The sequence below is a fragment of the Bos taurus genome, chromosome 2 (assembly GCF_002263795.3).
Source record: "Bos taurus isolate L1 Dominette 01449 registration number 42190680 breed Hereford chromosome 2, ARS-UCD2.0, whole genome shotgun sequence".
NCBI lineage: Eukaryota > Metazoa > Chordata > Mammalia > Artiodactyla > Bovidae > Bos > Bos taurus.
The window spans coordinates 28241136-28261278 of NC_037329.1; the positions used below are offsets into that span (position 1 = coordinate 28241136).

The following is a 20143-nucleotide window of genomic DNA, read 5'->3' on the forward strand; positions in this document are numbered from 1 at the left end:
CCCCTTCTCCTCCCACCCTCAATCTTTCCCAGCATAGGGTCTTGTCCATGAGTCAACTCTTTGCATGAGGTGGCCAAAGTATTGGAGTTTCAGCTTCAACTTCAGTCCTTCCAATGAACACCCAGGACTGATCTCCTTTAGGATGGACTGGTTGGATCTCCTTGCAGTCCAAGAGATGTGTAAAATAGAGATTTTTTTAAAATAAGGCATACAGATGGCCAATAAGCACCTGAAAAGGTATTCAGCATCACTAATTGGAGAAAAGCCAATCAAAATCACGAGATCATCTCACACCTGTCAGAATAGCCATCATCAAAAAGACCACAAATAACAAACATTAGTGAGGGTGTGGAGAAAAAGGAACCCTATTACACTGTTAGTGGGAGTGCAAATTCATGCAGCCACTATGGAAAACAGTGAGACGGTTTCTCAAATAACTGAAAATAGAAACTACCAGGAAGATCAATCAGGATGGCAAAGTAGGAGGATGTGGAAATCACCTTCCCACAAACACTTCAAAAATACATCTACATGTGGAACAATTCTCACTGAAAACTAACTAGAAACTGGCCAAGAGACCAAGACTGTAAGAAAGAGCCACAAAATCAAGTACAAAGGGGCAAGAAATGACCAGGTTGGAACCTGTGCCCTTGGGAGGGGACTCAGAGGAAAAGTGAGATTACTCGGGAGGGGAGCCACCATGGTGAGTGAGTAGTTTAAGACGCATACTGGGCACCCCAGTCTTTGGGCTGAAGCTGTTCTGCTTGACCCAAAACCTGGGTGGCAGTATTAATAATAATACTGAGTGGTGTCTGCTCTGCCTCCCAGGAACCAGAGTGAAGCCGTAGGCCCACCCTAGGAAAGGCATGAGTCCAGATCCCTTGGGGCTAAATGCTGCTGAGTGGATCTTGTATTTCACCTGCAAGGATGCCCTGCTGGGGCCTGTAGCCAGGCCAGTGCCTCCACTGGCCTGGGCAAGGTAGCTGGGCAGACTGGCTGCAGGCCTGGGGAGGAGCCTGTGTGGAGTGAGGCTAGGGGCCCACTATTCCTGCAGTCACGCAGGTTATGCAACCACCACTTCCACTGGCACAGACATCCTCTGTGGCCTGGCTGCACTGGTCAAACCGGGTAAGTAGGGCCTCAAATATGGCTTGGAGGCAGAAGAGCTCAGGTTCCCTTTGGTGCTCTGGATGGCCCAGGCCCACGCTCAGCCCATCTAGCCGGCTGGAGGAAATGGAAGGGTTTTGGAGTTTCTGGTAGGTGGGAAGATGAGCCCCCTGGACTGGGTTGGAATGCTGGTGAAACTAACAGGAGGGTGGTAGGAAGCTCGGACTCCACTCAAGAGAAACACATGCATGTTTGCTTGCTGCTGAGATAGGGCAGAGAAGCCAGACTAAAAACTCCAAGGTGGCTGCCTGATTCCCTGTGATCAGCCCTGTGTGCACCCCAGCCTGAGCCCAGTGAACTCTTTAGCCCAACGTAGTAAGGCACAACTCCACACTGAAGCAGGAGCCATCATGACAAAGAAGAGAGCTGGGCCCTGGGATGCACAGGCAACTCAGACCTAAAGTAGCATCTAAGCAGGATGATGGCAGCCCTTACTGGTGCTCACACAGACAGCACTTCAGAAACATTCTTGATCTCTGATGGCAGCTGGACCACCACAGGGCATGCACCAACACATGCCAAGTTCACACAGCTCTGCATGCCCCACAGTGCAGCTCCACACCAGGGTGGGGGTGGCAGATGCTGAGGGAGAGATCAGATGTGAGGGATGAAGACACTCAGGCCCGAAGCACTGTCTGAACAGGGCTGAGGAAGATACTACTGGTGCTTGCATAGGCAGCACATCAAAAGCAGCCTGGACCATTATCTGAGGCTAGACCACCACATCCCATACCTTGTCACAAGCTGAGAGCCCTCATGGTCCTCATGCTTCAGCACTGCTCCTGCCAGGGCCAAGGATGCCGGTGCTGGGATGGAGGGGAGGTCACATTTAAAGAGAGTGGAGCCAGCTTGGACCTGACCCTCAGGGCTTCTGCTCCAACAATTTGAGACCAGGGCCTGGATCTTCCTTTGATAGGTAATGACCCCTGAGCAGAGGGGCCTCCTTGCCTCACCCCTGGATCTGGCTCAAGTACCCCTCCATCTTCAGCCCCACATCGTACCAAGGTGATAGCTGCCAGCATACCCTGATGTAAGATGTGACTTGTGTTCATGTCAAATCCAGATCTCCTACCAAAGCCACTGGGCACAGGCAGACTGTATAGGGATGCTTCCACATATAGACACCACTACAAGACCGTAACTGTTAACTGTTTCACCTAAATTCAGAGAGACAGAGAAAGTTAAGCAAAATGAGAAAACAGGAAACTAGTCTCAACTGAAAAAACAAGAGAAAAATCCCTGAAAACATAATGAAACAGAAACAAACAACTTACCAGATAAAGAGTTCATAGCAGTAGTAATAAGAATGCTAACTGAATTAGAGGAACACAGTGAGACTTTTAACAAGGAACTAGAAAATATTAAAAACAACCAGTCAGAATTGAAGAATACCATAACTGAAATGAAAAACGTACTAGAAGGAATTGACAGCAGAACAAGGGATAAGGAGGAATGCAAAAACGACAGCACTTCAGAAACATTCTTGATCTCTGATGGCAGCTGGACCGCCACAGGGCATGCGCCAACACATGCCAAGTTCACACAGCCCTGCCTGCCCCACAGTGCAGCTCCACACCAGGGTGGGGGTGGCAGATGCTGAGGGAGAGATTTAAGCTAAAATATCTTAAAATATCTCTGGGATAATACCAAGCATACCAATACTCCCATTACAGGGGTCCCAGAAGGAAAGGAGAGAGAGAAGGGGTAGACAGAATATTTGAGATTATGGCTAAAATCTTCACAAGCCTGAAAAACTACATTTAAGTACAGGAAGCATAGAGCGTCCAGAACAAAATGAATTCAAACAGACCCACACCAAAACATAAGAGCTAAAATGGCAAAAGTTAGAGAATTCTAAAAGCAGCAAGAGAAAAACCAAAGTCATGTGCAAGGAAGCTCCCTAAGGTTATCAACTGGTATCTTTACAAAAGCTTTGCAGGTCAGGAGGGAGTGCTGATATATTCAAAGTGCTGAAAGGGAAACATTTGCAGCCTAGAACACTCTACCCAGCAATACCATCATTCAGAACTGAGACAGAGAGAAAGAACTTCTCAGACAAACAAAATTAACAGTTCATCAATACAAAACCTACCCTAAAAGAAAATGTTAATGGTCTTCTCTAAGCAGAAAAGAAACTGCTCTAAGAAAAAGTAAGGATCTAAGGAAAGGAAAAATTCTATTAGGAAAGGCAAATACATAGTAAGGGCTGAGGCTCAAACACTTAAATAAGCTAATATGAAGATTAAAAGACAAAAAAATGTAAAAGTGTAACTGCAAAAAATAATGAAGGGATAAACATGAAGATACAAAATATGACATCACAAAATGTGAAGGAGGGGAACAAAAAAACATAGATCTTTTAGAATGTGTTTGAACTTAAAGTAACAGTCTAAAATGAGTAGATATAGTTTATAGGTTAACATTTATGAACCTTGTAGTAACTACAAGTCAATACACTACAATACTAAACTAGAAAGAAAGAATACAATCATATCACTAATGAAAATCAAACTACAGTGAAATAAATGAACAGAGAAGAACTAAAAATAACCAGAGAACAAGCAATAAAATAGTAATAAGTACACACTGGTGAATAATTACTTTAAATGTCAATGGACTAAATGCTCCAAAAGACATGGGGTGGCTGATTGGATAAAAAAACAAAACCTATCCATACGCTGCATACAAGACATTCATTTCAAGCTAAAGACACACACAGGCTAAAAGTGAAGGGATGAAAAAAAGATATAAAAAGACAGCAGTAGTAACATTCACACCAGACAAAATAGCTCTTAAAGTTTATAATAAAGACAAAGAAGGGCATCATATAATGACAAAGGGATCAATACAAGAATCAATACAAGAAGAGAGTGTTATACTCAAATATGCATCCAGTACAGGAGCATTTAAATATATAAAGCAAACACTAACAGACATAAAGGAAGAAATTCATGATAATACAGTAATAGTGAAAGTGAAAGTCGCTCAGTTGTGTCCAACTCTTTGTAACCCCATGGGCTAAACAGTCCATGGAACTCTCCAGGCTAGAATACTGGAGTGGGTAGCCTCTCCCTTCTCCAGGGGGGTCTTCCCAACCCAGGGATCAAACCCAGGCCTCCTTCATTGCAGGCAGATTCTTTACTAGCTGAGCTACAAAGGAAGCCCGCAGTAATAGTAGGGGGCTTTAATATACTACTTATATTAATGGAGAGATCATCTAGGAGAAAAAAGTCAGTCAAGAAGGTCTTAAATAAATGACATAAATAATGTAAATAAAATGTAAATAAATGACTTAAATAAATAAATGACAAAATAGACCAGTTACACTTAGATATCTGCAGGATCTTCCATCTAAAACACAGTAGAATACACATTCTGAAGAACACACTATGTGCACTTAAAGGATAGATGACATGCTAGGCCATGAAACTACTTTTGACAAATTTGATAGCACAGAAATTATATCAAGCATTTTTTTAACCAGAATGGTATGAAACTATGTCAATTACAGAAAGAAAAATGGGAAAGCACAAACCCATGGATACTAACAACATTCTATAAATACTATAAAACCATTGGATCCCTGATGAAATCAAAGAGGATATCCAAAACCACCTTGAGACAAACAGAAATGGAAACACAACTTTCCAAAATGTATCAGTTCAGTTCAGTCGCTCAGTCCATTAGGACTCTTTGCAACCCCATGAATTGCAGCCGCGGCACAACAAAAGCATTTTAGGAGGGAAGTTTACAGAAACATAGGCCTGCCTCAAGAAAAAAGAAAAACTTCAAATACACAATCAAACCTACCATCTAACTTTCTGCCATCTAATTTCTAAAGAAATTAGAGAAATAACAAATGAAGCCCAAAGTCAGCAGAAGGAATAAGATCAGAGAGGAACTAAATAAAATGGAAACTAAAGAAACAACAGAAAATGATCAGTGAAATTAATAGCTATTTATTGGAAAAGATAAACAAAATTGACAAACTTTAGCTAGGACCTTCAAGAAGAAAAGAGAGGACCCAAATAAACAAAATAGGAAATGACAGGAAAAATAACCACCAACACCAGAGATACAAAAAATCTTAAGAGAACGCCATTCACAGTTATATGCCAACAATTTAAACAACTTAGAAGGAATGTACAAATTTCTAGAAACATTCAACCTTCCAAGACTGAATCAGAAAGACAATTTGAACCGACTGATCACTAGTAGTGAAATTGAATTTGTAATTAAAAACAACTCTCAGCAAAAAAAGGCCAGAATTCTATAGCTTGACAGTAACTTGTAACAAAATAGAGCTAATATTCTCAAACTATTCAAAAAAATTGAAGAGGACAGACACTCCCAAATTCATTCTGTAAGTCCACCATTATCCAATACTCAAACCAAAAAAAGACAACACCAAAAAAGAGAAAAGAGAAAGAAAATTATAGGCCTATATCTCTGATGAATATGATGCAAACATCCTCAAAATATTAGTAAACTGATTTTATATATAAATATATACTGGTATATACACACACACAATGTACAAAAAGGATTATACATCTTGATTAAGTGGGATTTATTTTAGGGATGCAGGGATAGTTCAATATTCACAAAAAAACATTACACACCAAGCCAACAAAAAGGATAAAAATCACGTGATCATCTCAACAGATGCAGAGAAAGCATTTGACAAAATTCAATATTCATTCATGATAAAAAAAAAACCCTCAAAAATCATGTAAAGGGAACATATCTCAACAAAATAAAGTCCACTTATGACAAATGGACTAAGACATCCACAGCTAACATCATACTCAACGGTGAAAAGCTAAAAGTCTTTCCTCTAAAATTAATAGCAAGATAGAAATGCTCATGCTTGCCACTTCTATTTAACACAATATTGCCAGTCACAGCAATCAGACAAGAAACAAAAGGCATCTAAATTGGAAAGGAAGAAGTAAAACTGTCACTATTTGTGAATAACATACTAAGTCTTTCGCAAAACAAAAACTGACAGAATAAATGAATTCTGTAAAGTTGTAGGATGCTAGATTAATATACATAAATCTGTTGCTTTTCTATGAACTAATAATGAACTATCAGAAAGCAAAAAAAAAAAAAAAAACCAAAACAGTAACTTTTAAAATTGAATTAAAAAAAAAAAAAAACTAAGGAAAAAACTTAACCAAGGAGGTGAGCCAGCTATACACTTAAAACGTGTACCCCAGTGTTCATCACAGCACTGTTTATAATAGCCAGGACATGGAAGCAACCTAGATGTCCATCAGCAGATGAATGGATAAGAAAGCTGTGGTACATATACACAATGGAGTATTACTCAGACATTAAAAAGAATACATTTGAATCAGTTCTAATGAGGTGGATGAAACTGGAGCCTATTATACAGAGTGAAGTAAGCCAGAAAGAAAAACACCAATACAGTATACTAACGCATATATACGGAATTTAAAAAGATGCTAACAATAACCCTGTGTACGAGACAGCAAAAGAGACACTGATGTATAGAACAGTCTTATGGACTCTGTGGGAGAGGGAGAGGGTGGGAAGATTTGGGAGAATGGCATTGAAACATGTATAATATCATGTATGAAACGAGTTGCCAGTCCAGGTTCAATGCATGATACTGGATGCTTGGGGCTGGTGCACTGGGACGACCCAGAGGGATGGTATGGGGAGGGAGGAGGGTTCAGGATGGGGAACACATGTATACCTGTGGCGGATTCATTTCGATATTTGGCAAAACTAATACAATATTGTAAAGTTTAAAAATAAAATAAAATTTAAAAAAAACTATAAAACATTGACGAAGGAAACTGATAGTAAAAAGGGAAAGATATCCCATGCTCTTGGACTGGAAGAATCAATATTATCAAAATAGCTATACTATACAAAGCAACCTATAGATTTAATGCAATCCCTATCTAAATACTGAGGACATTTTTCACAGAAGTAGAACACATGATCCTAAAGTTTATATGGAACAACAAAAGACCCCACATTTCAAAGCAATCTTGAGAAAAAAGAACAAAGCTGGAGGTACCATGTGCTCTGACTTCAGACTATACTACAAAGTTACAATATTGAAAACAGTATGGTATTGACACAAACCCAGACATATATAGATCTACGGAACAGAATCGAGTCCAGAAATAAACCCACACACTTACAGTCAATAAATCAACAACAAAGGAGGCAAGAATATACAATGCAGAAGACGGTCACTTTCATAAGTGGTGCTGAGAAAACTGAACAGCTACATGTAAAAGAATAAGCTTAGAGCATTTCCTCACCCCAATACAAAAGTAAACTTAAAACTGAGTAAAGATCTAAATGTAAGATCCGAAGCTCTAAAATTTCTAGAAGATAACATAGGCAGAGAACTCTTAGACATAAATTTTAGCAATATTTTTTGTGGTCTACTAAGGCAAAGGAAATAAGAGCAAAAATGAACAAATGGAACCCAATTAAACTTAAAAGCTTTTATTCAGCAAATGAAATCTTTGACAAAAATGAACAACCTGCTGAATGGGAGAAAGTACTTGAAAATGATATGACAAATAAGGAGTCAATATCCAAAGGATATAAACAGGTCATACATTAATTAAAAAAAAAAAACTTGATTAAAACATAGGAGGAACTCAAAGAAGACATTCAGATGGCCAACAGGCACATGAAAAGATTCTCAACATTACTAATCATGGATATGCAAATCAAAACCACAGTGAGAAATCGCCTCACACCTGTTACAATGCTTCTGCTGCTGCTGCTAAGTCGCTTCAGTCGTGTCCAACTCTGTGTGACCCCATAGACGGCAGCCCGCCAGGCTCCCCCGTCCCTGGGATTCTCCAGGCAAGAACACTGGAGTGGGTTGCCATTTCCTTCTCCAATGCATGAAAGTGAAAAGTCAAAGTGAAGTCACTCAGTCATGTCCGACTCTTAGCGACCCCATGGACTGCAGCCTACCAGGCTCCTCTGTCCATGGGATTTTCCAGGCAAGACTACTGGAGTTGGGTGCCATTGCCTTCTCCGACCTGTTACAATGGCTATCATCAAATCCTGGAAATGGTGTAGTGAAAAGGATTCTCAGTGTTGGTGAGAATATAAATTGGTGCAGCCACTATGGAAAACAGTGTAGAAGTTCCTCAAAAAACTAAAAATAGAACTATCATCTGATTTAAGTAATTACACTCCTGGGTATGCAAAAACAAACAAACAAACAAACACCTTGAAAACACTCATTCAAAAAGATATATGCACGCCAATGTTCATAGGAGTGTATTTACAACAGCCAAGATACAGAAAAAACCAAAGTGCTGTTGAAAGATGACTGGATTAAGATGTGGTATATATACACACACAATGGAGTATTACTCAGTCCCGGAAATGAATGAAATTCTACCATTTGCAACAATGTGCAAGGATCTAGGCTGCTGCAGCCAGCACAGCAGGTAGGGATTGAAAGTGGTCAATGCATAGTTTTGGAAAAAGAAACTAGAGACAGAAGTAAAGTTTTAAAGATGGGACTGGGGGACTCAAGACCTCTTGGTCAAGAGCCCTGTTGCTTGGAGCCGCATCACTTTTATTTAGTGTCTTGGCAAGCAGAAAGCATCTGTTGTGTTACAATGAAGTCAGCCTCCTGTGTCCCTGGTCACGTCTCCCATTTTATTGATTACTTTAACCTATCTTTGTTATTTTCTTGTACAAGGGCTCTCACCTAGCTGGAGGTCATAGACCGACATATGCCTTGGGAAAACATCTTCACGTGTGCACAGGCAGTGCTCTGAACTTGCACTGACCTGGCGTTCCAAGGTCCGTACTACGTTTTGCCTTAGCTTAGCAGGGCATGACAACCCCAACTGATCAACCCGAGGTACTTTTATTTGGGTTATGCTGTATTTTGCTTTTATTCTTTTCCCATGGTGATTTTTTCATGGCTTAGCCAGAGCAACAGGTGGCTAATATATTAACCCCGGCGCTAGGCAGCCCATGCTTACTGAGTAAGTTATGCTTATTGAAATAAGTCAGAGAAAGACATATACTGTATGCCATTACTTATATGTGGAATCAAAAAAACACATATATATAGGAAAAGAGACTCAGATACAGGGAAGAAACTAGTGGTTACCAACGGGGAGAGGGACAGACAAGGCACAAGATAGGGATAGAAGATTAAGAGGTAGAAGATACTAAGTACAAAAAAGCTACAAGCATATATTGTACAGCACAAGAAATATAGCCAATGTTTTATGATTATTTTAAATCGAATATATAAAAATTTTAATTAGTACATTGTATGTTTGAAAATAATATAATACTATGCATCAACTATACCTCATTAAAATTATTTTGATATTATAAACCCTTGAAACTCTCAGGGATGCCCCAAAAGTCCTTGATTAAGACATTGAGAACCACTGCTGAGAATGAGAGAGACTAGGGTCCCAATATAACTGCATGGAACAGAACATGCTAATCCCCATAACCAGACCACCTACCAACATATACCTTCATGTGAATTATAAATAAATCTCCCATCTTCAGTTAGCCACTGTACTATGATCTCCATTTATGCCATCAAAGCAACATCCTAAAACAATCATTTGACTGGCAGGGTTGTTTTTCTTAAAACAGTTAAGAATGAAGTGATATTTCTCATACAAAGTGTGAACTAAAAAGTGGGATGTAAACTGCAGATTTAGAAAGCCTCCACTATCAAAATAAATGGGAGGAAGTGCCTCTCCTTATGGAAGTTAGGAATGTTTCCAAGCTTTCAGATCTGAAGCGTGCCTCTTTCATCTTGTCTGGTCCACTTTGCTCACTTAGGATACTTGCTGGCCCAGTAGGTAAATAAGTCCATGAAGAAAAGGAAGGTTTTTAGTAGAAAATTGATGTAATCAGAACAATGCTCAGAAAGATCCATCTCACAGCCCTGGACAAGTGGACTGGAAGCAGAGGGGCTAGCACTGGAACAGCCAGGCAGATAGAAGGTGCCCTAAGAGTCTGAGTGAACTCCGGGAGTTGGTAATGGACAGGGAGGCCTGGCGTGCTGCGATTCATGGGGTCGCAAAGAGTCAGACACGACTGAGTGACTGAACTGAACTGAAGACTTGAGGGGAATGGTAAGTCAGGATTAAGTCAGTGGAGAAGAAGAGGAGGGGAACGGATTGAAAGTATTCATGCCTGGATCACAGGTCCTACACTGCAACAGAGAGCCATGGCACAGAGCACAGGCCAGCTCTGCACACAGAATATTCCTTAGGATGACTTATCTTCAGAACCCTGCCTGCTGGTCCGGATCGTATCAGAACATGTAGGATCCCTTTAAGTCTTTTCCAAAGCTGCCTAAAGCTGATCCCATGTTTCTCTCCCCATAGCTGAATCAGTCCATTCTCCACCTACCCACACCAAGGGATCTGAAGCAGGCGGCACACTTGGTAACATCTTACCTCATAGGTGGCAGCAGTAAAAAGAACTGCCCCTCTCAGGCTGTCTGCATTATAAGCTCACCGAAAGTTCCCGCCTCCCAGTCCTGAGGAGGGAACAAGGGTGTCATTGCCCTTACCTGGGTCCAGGATATCCTTGGTGGTTCTTTGAATTTGTCACAGGTCCTCCTTCCTGCAATCTGGAATGAAATATTAGTGTGCTCAGCAGTTGGAAGGATAAAAGTCAACTGTACAGACCGTTCACAATCTACCAGGTACACCTTTAAGTGCCTTATATATGTGAAGTTGTTTAATCCTCACAACCACCTTTTAAGACAGGTAGTAGTATTGTCCCCATGGTACAGATGAGGGACCCTAAGCACGGGATATTGAATAACTTGCTGAGACTGTATATCTAGTAACTAAAGGGCTTGGATTTAAACCCGGTCATCTGTCTCCAAAAGCCTGCATGGGTCTTAACCGTGACATTCGACCATCTCAAATATGGTATCCAGGGATCAAGCCTGGGTTCCAGAGGATAGTCGTTCCCAAGAATGTGAGAAAAGAAAAGGCAGGGAGGATTTGATATTATATTCACAGCACCTAATACCCAAGCAAACAGAAGTGGAGGAAAAAATCAATTTGATTCTTTGTGCCTTTATAGCACACGCCCCAATTCATCAGATCTCCTGTGTCAGAGATAGGATGGAATTGAATGCAAGTCTAAACTGATGAGTCTGGAGTGCTGGACTATTGGTTTTAAATCCAATCAGGAGCTCTCATTTATAGCCTGCTGAACATCTGGGAGAAGTATTCCTGGTTCTAGGTTGCTACTGGGCTTCTAACTATGAAACAGAGCAGGACCCTGTGGTTCTTTCCCTGACCATGTTTTCCCACCTGCCTTCTGTCTGTGAAAAAAACTTTAGCCAGAGAATAAGTCTAATCAGAGAAGTGAGAAAATGCACAAAGGAAAACTGTCCAACAAGAATAAATAATAATAGTTTAGTCACTAAGCACAGTTAAGGACCTTTAGTTCCTCCTCAAGGGTTATAGATGATATTCTGAGCCATATCCTGTGAGCTGTCTTATGGGTTCTGAAACCCCTACCAGATGAAAGCAGTTAACTGACTACATGATGACCAAATCGAAGCCATGACATAAACTACTTCATTTTACACAGTTCTGAGGCCCCAAAGAAATGGGAACAAACTGACCCTGGAACTGAAAATTAACTGTACTTAAAACAATCAAGTTGATGCTGGTCAGACCACTGATGACCAATTTCAAGATGACTATCTGAGCTGACTGTGCTATTTCTGCATGTAGCCCTCTTTCCATCTATAAAAGCTCTTGTTGACTGACAAAGTGTGAAGGGAGTCAGCTTTTGGACAGGAGTCTGCCCCCCATCCCCATGCTAGCATTTGAAATAAAGCAAACTTTCCCTTCCACCAATCTTGCCTCTTTATTGACTTTTGAGTGGTGAGCAGCCAGACTCCACTTTCAGTTACAACTACACACTCAAAAACGAATCTCTCACCAGGGCCAAGCCCTCAGCGTGCTCACAGCCCAGCCTGTGTGCTCTGAGGACACCAGCAAAGCCCTCTACTCTCTTTCCACTGAAGAGCTGCCTGATAGCCAGGGTCCTCAAATCTCTAGGTTTTATCAGTAGATGAAATAATTTGGCACAGTGAGTCAAAGGCCAAAGGCCAGTGGGTGTTTTCCTTCCAGAATGATCTTGAGTTACTTGCTGAATCCATGTTTACGCCCTTAGCAGCCAGGCCAATTTTCTACATTTTAAAAATACTGACTCAAATCTTAACAACACTGATATCTTTTCCTCCTGCAAGAGACAGAATTTCCTTTCTGGAGTTTTCATGAAACCCTGACCATACTTTACTTTAGCACTTACTAAATCACCCTATTATTGGTTGTTTAAAGAGCTGTTTTTCTACCAGATTATGAGCCTCTCTAAGGCAACTGTAACCAAACCAGGTGCTTTTTGCTTGACAAACAGCAAGCCCACACGCTGATACTGAGGTTTGCAAGTGAAGAGAGGGTCTATTTACAAGGCAGCCAAGCAAGGACACAGGAGAACAAATCTCAAAATCAGCCTGCCCCAAGGTAAATTGGCTCGGGGTTCTATGCAGGTGTAACCAGGCTACAGGCCCATACATGTTCTAAGGACAGAGTTTGAGGTTCTTTGATGTCAAAGGTCATCGAGCTCAAACACTTGTGTGTGCCCAGTTGGAGGGTCCGTGTTGCTATAACCCTAATATCTACACATAAAATTGATGCTAAAATCAGCACAAGATTCCAAAAAAGCATCAATGGGATATGCAGAATAATCACACTTTTAACCAGTTCATCTTGATCAAGACACAGCTGACTTCAAGTTCCCAGAAAACAACACAAACATCTTATTGTTTATGTGCCGCTGGGAGGACAGGCAAGTCTTCAAACAACCGTCATTAGTGAAGGCAGGTGAAATGGATTTCACTAATTATCACCCACAGTTTCACAAAGACTATGCTCCATCTATCTTGGAGGCTCTGTGGCTTTATACATAGTAGGTTCCACGGCTAATGAAAAAAAGAATGAAAAGTGAGAATGAGAGGCAGATAATGGTGTTCAGACCTTTATATGATTCAAAATGTCCTGAGAATAACCCTCCTGTCCCCCAAAATCTCCTTCCTGGCCCTGCTTCTTTCTGTATGTGACTTTCTATCATAATTAAGGAGCTTTGAAAACATAAATAGCACTGGGAAAATAATTCCTCAACCCATAGCTATTAATATAAGATGGAAATATTTTTAAAAGGTGATTTGTGGGGTAGAGACTGTGAAAGATTGGGCTGTGATGATGCCCACACAGGTTATGTCAGGCAGAAGGGAAAAAGCCAGAGATGGTAAATGTCTCAGTAGGTGGAGGGGAAAAGAGTAAGGGGAGGGGATGAGGGAATTTAAGGCAAATTTCCTTACATCATAATTGTCTCTAGAGCTGGTAGTCCAGAAAGTAAAATATGATTATTCTGCATATCTCATTGATGCATTTCTGGAATCCTGGTGCTTATTTTCATGTCAATTTTATGTGTATATATCAGGGTTATACCAACTAATCTAATTCTCTTGGAAATGTGGGACACAGTGAACCAAACTGTTGAAGTGTATAATTCAGCACTTTCAAGGCCAAAGCAAATGCTCCTTAATTTTTTCTGAATAAATTAACTAATCAATTCACTGGATGAGCCACATTTCCTTTTCACAGCCAAATTCCAAACAGCATGATGATTCTTCAGTTCCCATTGGTAGTTTAGCCTGGATTGGGTTATGCTATATGACTTTGTGGCCTAGTGGGCACCTGGAGACCTCCATGACTGCAGGGACCTGGAAAAACAGAACATGGAGCTGCTGTGCGCTGGAGATGGGAGGCTCATTTCTGCAGACTGCCTAGCCACCACTTTCCGCCCACTGTCGTTTGCTTCTCCCCCTCCCTGTTGCTTACCTTCAGGGTCATTTACTCTTCCAAAGCCACCTGCTCCTCCTTGCCTTGGAGTTTCTAGGTGCCAGCTCTCTAAGGTTTGACCTCAAGACCTGCCAACTCAGAGCTGGGATGGCATTTCCCATCTGCAGCAAAAGCCATTTCAAAAAGCAGAGTGAGAGAGCCCTGGGCTTCTCACATCTTCCTTGATGGATGTGTTTGTGGCTGCAAAAACCAATTACTGAAGCTCAGCTGTAAGAAATGAAATGTATTTAGTCACAGGTAAAGTTCATGAACACGGTATTAGCTGCAGAATGTGTGTGGTGGCATCTTTTACAAATGAATGCACAGCCTTGATCCTGCTCCTTTTACAAATAAGCCATCTTCAGAGCGATACTGACGGCAAAAACAGAAGTGAGTCTATTGTCCTGGCAGCCTCAAAGCTGCTCAGAATAACGAACTATGGCGCATAGCACTTTATCTTCATCAGAATTTTCCTCTGCTTGTTTATAGCATCTGACATGCCCATATTCCCTTGGGATCAAACAGGCTTATAGCCCGGCAGGACAAACTCTTTGCTCCACACTTTCTGGTTTAATATTTGAAGCTGTTGCACCAAAAGAAATTTAATTTATTTTTATTCTTAATTTAATTTAATTTATTGCAAAGAGAGAACGCAGAAAGTAGGTGAGGGCACATACAGCTACCAATCTGACTCTCCCAGCACCAGTCCGAAAAATGACTGTATGCTCTCTTTCGACTACCCCAGAATGATGATTTGGGAAACCAAGGACCAAACTATCAGACTTAGTTCCCCTGTTTACCCTAGATACAAACTTTGGTGAAAATTTTTTTTTTTTAAATTGAGAAAGCAACATTTCACAAAGACTATGCTCCATCTATCTTGGAGGCTCTGTGGCTTTATACATAGTAGGTTCCACGGCTAATGAAAAAAAGAATGAAAAGTGAGAATGAGAGGCAGATAATGGTGTTCAGACCTTTATATGATTCAAAATGTCCTGAGAAATTGTGCTTCCCAAGAGAAGTTAAACCTGGCAGACTACTCAATATCAAATGTTACTCTAGGTAAAAAAGAAAAGCTCTTTAAAACCTAAAAGGACCTTGAAGAGGCTTTGAGAAGCCAGCCTTTTCCTCCTTGGTTTGCCTCCCAACAGAAGGGTCGTGGACTTACCAGGCTGAGGGCTGGTTTCCACTGCCAGCTCTCTTATCCATACTGCTGGATGGTACTAGACTAATCCTACAATATTTTTGAATTGCTTTTAACCCTTTGTTCTTTACTTTCTACTTGGAGCCACTATGGAGATTAAAAAAAAAATGTCTGAAGAAGTTTAAACTTGAAAAGAGAATGTTAACGAAACTTTGCAAATGCTTGCAGAGACCTTCATCCACTCAATTCTTCTCACTTTTGGCCAATGCGTCAGTGCTTCCTTTGCTGGGTGGGAAAAAAAGCTTGTGTGTTTTCTTGTTCTCCCTCTAGTCTCTTCAAAATTCCATCTCTATATGAGTAGACTTTTTATGAGCTCAGGTGGTGTCTAGCCCGTCTTTCCCAGGATAATTAGTCAAACTGGATCCTGAAATCCACACTCTCTTCTTTCCCTCCATGACTCTGCTCCATCACATTGTCTCCTCCCTAGTATCTTCAGTGTCTACTCCTGCCTTGTCTCCCCTTCCCAACTGCCTGCAGACATGTACACACCTGTGCCTGGGAAGCTCTCCCAAGCTATCCTGCTACTGTACTTCTGCTTTTCCTTACCCAGACTCTTGACCAAATGCCACCCAGTATCCGCTTCCTGTAACAGTAATGCTAATAACAAGAAATGGTGTTATGGAACCAGGTTCATTTTGCCTGATGTACAGCAAGCTAAAATGCTAGGGTATCAAGCTCTGCGGCAGAGGGGGTTTATTCACAAGGCAAGCCAAGCAAGGAGATGGGAGACAGTCTCAGCTCTGTCTTCTAGAAATCAAGTGGCATGGGACATTTATGGGATAAAAAATAAAGAATCATAATGGTCTGGGGTGTGCGAAAAGGTGATTAGGAAAATGTGCGGTCGTCATTGTTGTGCACAGGCTTATCTAAGCTACAAGCCTCTGCATGTTTAAAAGAAAAAAAAATAAAGGCATTTAGCATGATCTGAGGGTGGAGTTTTTGGCTCTCTAACATCCAAAGATCACTGAGCATACACTCATGCATGCCCAGCTGAAGGGTCAGTGGTCTTATCCAGTCTTACCCAGTTCAGTTGGAACCAGACACAGCTCACTCCGAGTTCCTGGAAAACAACTCAGGCAAATATCTTATTGTTTAGTCTACTTTCCACCTGGAGGACACGCAAGTCTACTGTAGATGACATTGATTAGTAAAAGCAGGTGAAATGGATTTGATGAATGACTACTCACAGTTTCAATGATAAATAGCATTTGAGTGCCTACTCTGTGCCTATACATTAGGCAATGTATATACATTGTCCTTTAGCCTCACAAAAACCTCAAGAGTTAGCTGCTATTTTTATCATTATTATCTCCATTCTAAAGATGGAGACATGGAGGCATAAAGGAGTTAAACAACTTGCACAAGATCACACAGCAAGCCTGGAGACTCAATTGAAATCCAGGTGGTCTGCTCTCAGGACCCTCAGTTTCCACCACTATCTTGTACCTCTCTTTTGTTCTGCAGTCAGCCCTCCCAGCATTCTGAACCCATAGGCAGGAAGAGCACTGGTCTCATAAGAGCTGAACCCACTGACATTATCAATTTCTCGTTCTCATCAATCTTTCTGCAGTATCTGACGTGGTTCATCTTCTGTTCGCATCTTCTTTTTGACCCTCTTCTCTCATTTGGCTTTCGAAGCACCATATTATTTAGTTCTTATCCATTCTCTCTGACCTTTATTCTCTTCACTAGCTCCATTTTCTGCTCTTAATAATTACAAACATGCCAAGTTTTAGTCATTGAGACTTTGCCACTATCAATAGAAAGTCGCTCACCCCATGTCTTCGACTGTGTTAGCTGCCAATGAATCTTAGTTCTATAGCTTCAGTCTCATCATCCCTCCTGGCACCAGGCTTGAATGTCCAACTGAATGGGGAACTTTTCCACTAGATTGTATCACCTCTATTTTAAATGCAGTATGTTAATATAAATGAATCATATTTTCTCCAAGTTGCTGGAGCATTGTTCTTCTCTGCTCTTTTTCAAATGGTGCTATTACTTGTCTAGTCACTGGGCTTAAAAATGTGGATGTCATCTCTGAAGGCTCCCTTCTTGTCACCACTTAGCATTATCTACTCAAAATTAAGTCTTTTCAGTTCTTACTTTCATGATGAACACAACTTTCTCTTCTATTCCATTCTCTTTCCAGTGTCAGCACCCTAAAAGATGTCCTTATTAGCTAATGTTTATCCTACAGTTTAAGACAGTCTTTGACCTTCTTGTCTCTCTTGCAGACCCCAATCCATATGGCTGGCTGCCAAAATGTCATCAATCCAAAACACTATTTGCATCACATTATAACCCTGTTTGTAAATCTAAAGAGGCTTCCTATGAGAAAAGCCCAAACTCATTAGCCTGGCATTTAATGCCCTCTCTGCTGCTGCTGCTGCTAAGTCGCTTCAGTCGTGTCCGACTCTGTGCGACCCCATAGACGGCAGCCCACCAGGCTCCTCCATCCCTGGGATTCTCCAGGCAAGAATACTGGAGTGGATTCCTCCTCCATTGGAGGAGGACATTTCCCCCTCCAACGTCCTCTCTAATTTGACCATAATTGGCCTTTCCCATTTTCTGTCCTCTACTCCAAGTCAGTTCTGCCTATATCCAAATATTTTCAGCTCACACTTGTGTCCACATCATGGCTTTCCTTTCCTGTGGTGATGCCCTTGCTTTTCACAGACTACTACCCTTTCAGGATTCAGCTTTGGTTCTTGTTTCTTCAATCAATATGCTATGACCACATTCTCCTAGAAGTGATCTCCTTCCTCTGAATTCTACAGTAATGATCATCTATGTTATCAATTTAGTACTAAGCATTTCCTGCCTATATTTTCATAGGATATGATCTCCTTGCCAACTTTTTTTTTTTTTTTTAACACATTGTGCAGGTGTTAGATCTAGGTACTAAAATAGGTATTTTAAAGTCATATTTTAATAATATATTGAGAATTCGGTATTTTCTCAGGGCTGTACAGATGAAGCAATTGAGTCTCTGAGAAGTTAAGTAAATTGGCTAAGGAAGCTGCTAACATGAATATAAGCAGGGATTTTAACCAGGGAATAAGACCCCGAGGCCCATTCTCTTTCTGTTGCAGCATACCATGTCCTTTCAGCTGCCTAGAGTGCAATGACCCAATTTTATATCTTTTTGTATATTTCATGGTACCCAGCAAAGGTCTTGGGTATACTGCTCAAAAATGTTTCTGTTTGAAAGATGTGCTGCCAAAAAATAAAATTACCTGACATAAAAAGCATTGATCCTCCATAGGAGCCCCACCATCAACACAGGGAAGAAGGAGCCTGGATCTGTCATAGCATCCTCCTTGTCAGTGGGCAAGGCTGTAGCCACAGTGGGTTCTATTAACTTTGTGGGCATGAACACACAGAAGTAGGGCTAAAACCTGAGCTAGTTACCAGCAATCCACTGTGGGCCCAGGGAGGCAGCTCTGTTGGGTTCTCCCTCTGGCAGATTTTGGGACCAGGACTTTGTACATGGTCCTGAGTCTGTGGGTTCAGGAGACGCAGCTCCCGTGGATTTATGTGCTGGTGGCTTTATGAGCATGCACGCATCCAGTAACTTCATGAAAAAATTTGAATCACACCAAGTCAGCTAAGCTGCTACTGAATTCATGACCCACAGAAATAATGAAATAATTAATATTTGCTGTTTCAAGCTGGGCGGGGGGGGGGGGGGGGGGGGGAAACCTCCTTGCAAACAAAAATCCAGGACTGGGGAATTCTACCAAACATACAAAACAAACAAACAAACATACTCTCAAACTCTCGAAAAAGGTTAAAGAGGAAGGAACACTCTCAAAGTCATTGTATGAAGCTACCAAAACCCTGATAACAAAACCAGACAAAGATACTACCAAAAAAGAAAATTACAGGTCCATATCACTAAGTATTTTTTTAAAAAGTAAGATTATAGCATCCAGCCCTATTATTTCATGGCAAATAGAAGAGGAAAATGTGTAACTAGTGACAGATTTCCTCTTTTTGGGCTCAAAATCACCACAGATGGTGACTAGAGTCATGAAATCAGAAGACAATTACTTCTTGGCAGGAAAGCTATGACAAACCTAGACACTGTGTTGAAAAGCAGAAACATTACTCTGCCAACAAAGGTCATATAGTCAAGGCTATGGTCTTCCCAGTGGTCACATATGACTGTGAGAGCTGGAACATAAAGAAGGCAGAATGTCAAAGAATTGATGCCTTTGTACTGCGGTGCTGGAGAAGACTCCTGAAAGTCCCTTGGACAGCAAGAAGATTAAACCAGTCAATCTTAAGGGAAATCAACCCTGAATACTCATTGGAAGAACTGATGCTGAAGCTCCAGTATTGTGGTTATCTGATGCAAATAGCCAACTCATTGGAAAAGTCCCTGATGCTGGGAAAAATGGAGGGCAGAAGGAGAAGAGGATATCAGGGGATGAGATAGCTGGGTCGCACCACTGATGCAATGGACATGAACTTGGGCAAACTCTGGGAGATGCTGAGGGACAGGGAGGCTTAGGATGCTGCAGTCCATGGGGTCTCAAAGAGTCAGACGTGACTGGGCAACTGAACAACAACATCACTGATGAATATAGATGCAAAAATTCTCAACAAAATATTAGTAAACTGAATTTAACAACACATAAAAAGGATCATATGCCATGATGAAATTAGATTTACTCCAGGGTCACAGGATGGTTCAACATATGCAAATCTATGTGATATAGATCAGCAAAAGACAGATCAGCAAAAGACAAAAGCCATGTGATCATTTCAACAGAAGCAGAAAAAGCATTTGATAAAATTCAACATCCATTCATGATAAAAACTCTTACCA

At 41.1% G+C, this 20143-nt stretch overlaps 1 long non-coding RNA gene across 2 annotated transcripts in view; it reads right to left on the reverse strand.

Moving 5' to 3' along the window:
- LOC112442559 (uncharacterized) overlaps positions 1 to 20143 on the reverse strand; it is a 73762-nt gene that overhangs the window by 22078 nt on the left and 31541 nt on the right. For both annotated transcript variants that reach the window (XR_009491541.1, XR_009491543.1), the window contains exons 3-4: positions 14106 to 14333; positions 10745 to 10804 (exon numbers count right to left, since the gene is read on the reverse strand). This is a non-coding gene — a long non-coding RNA (uncharacterized lncRNA). The remainder of the gene's footprint in view (positions 1 to 10744; positions 10805 to 14105; positions 14334 to 20143) is intronic.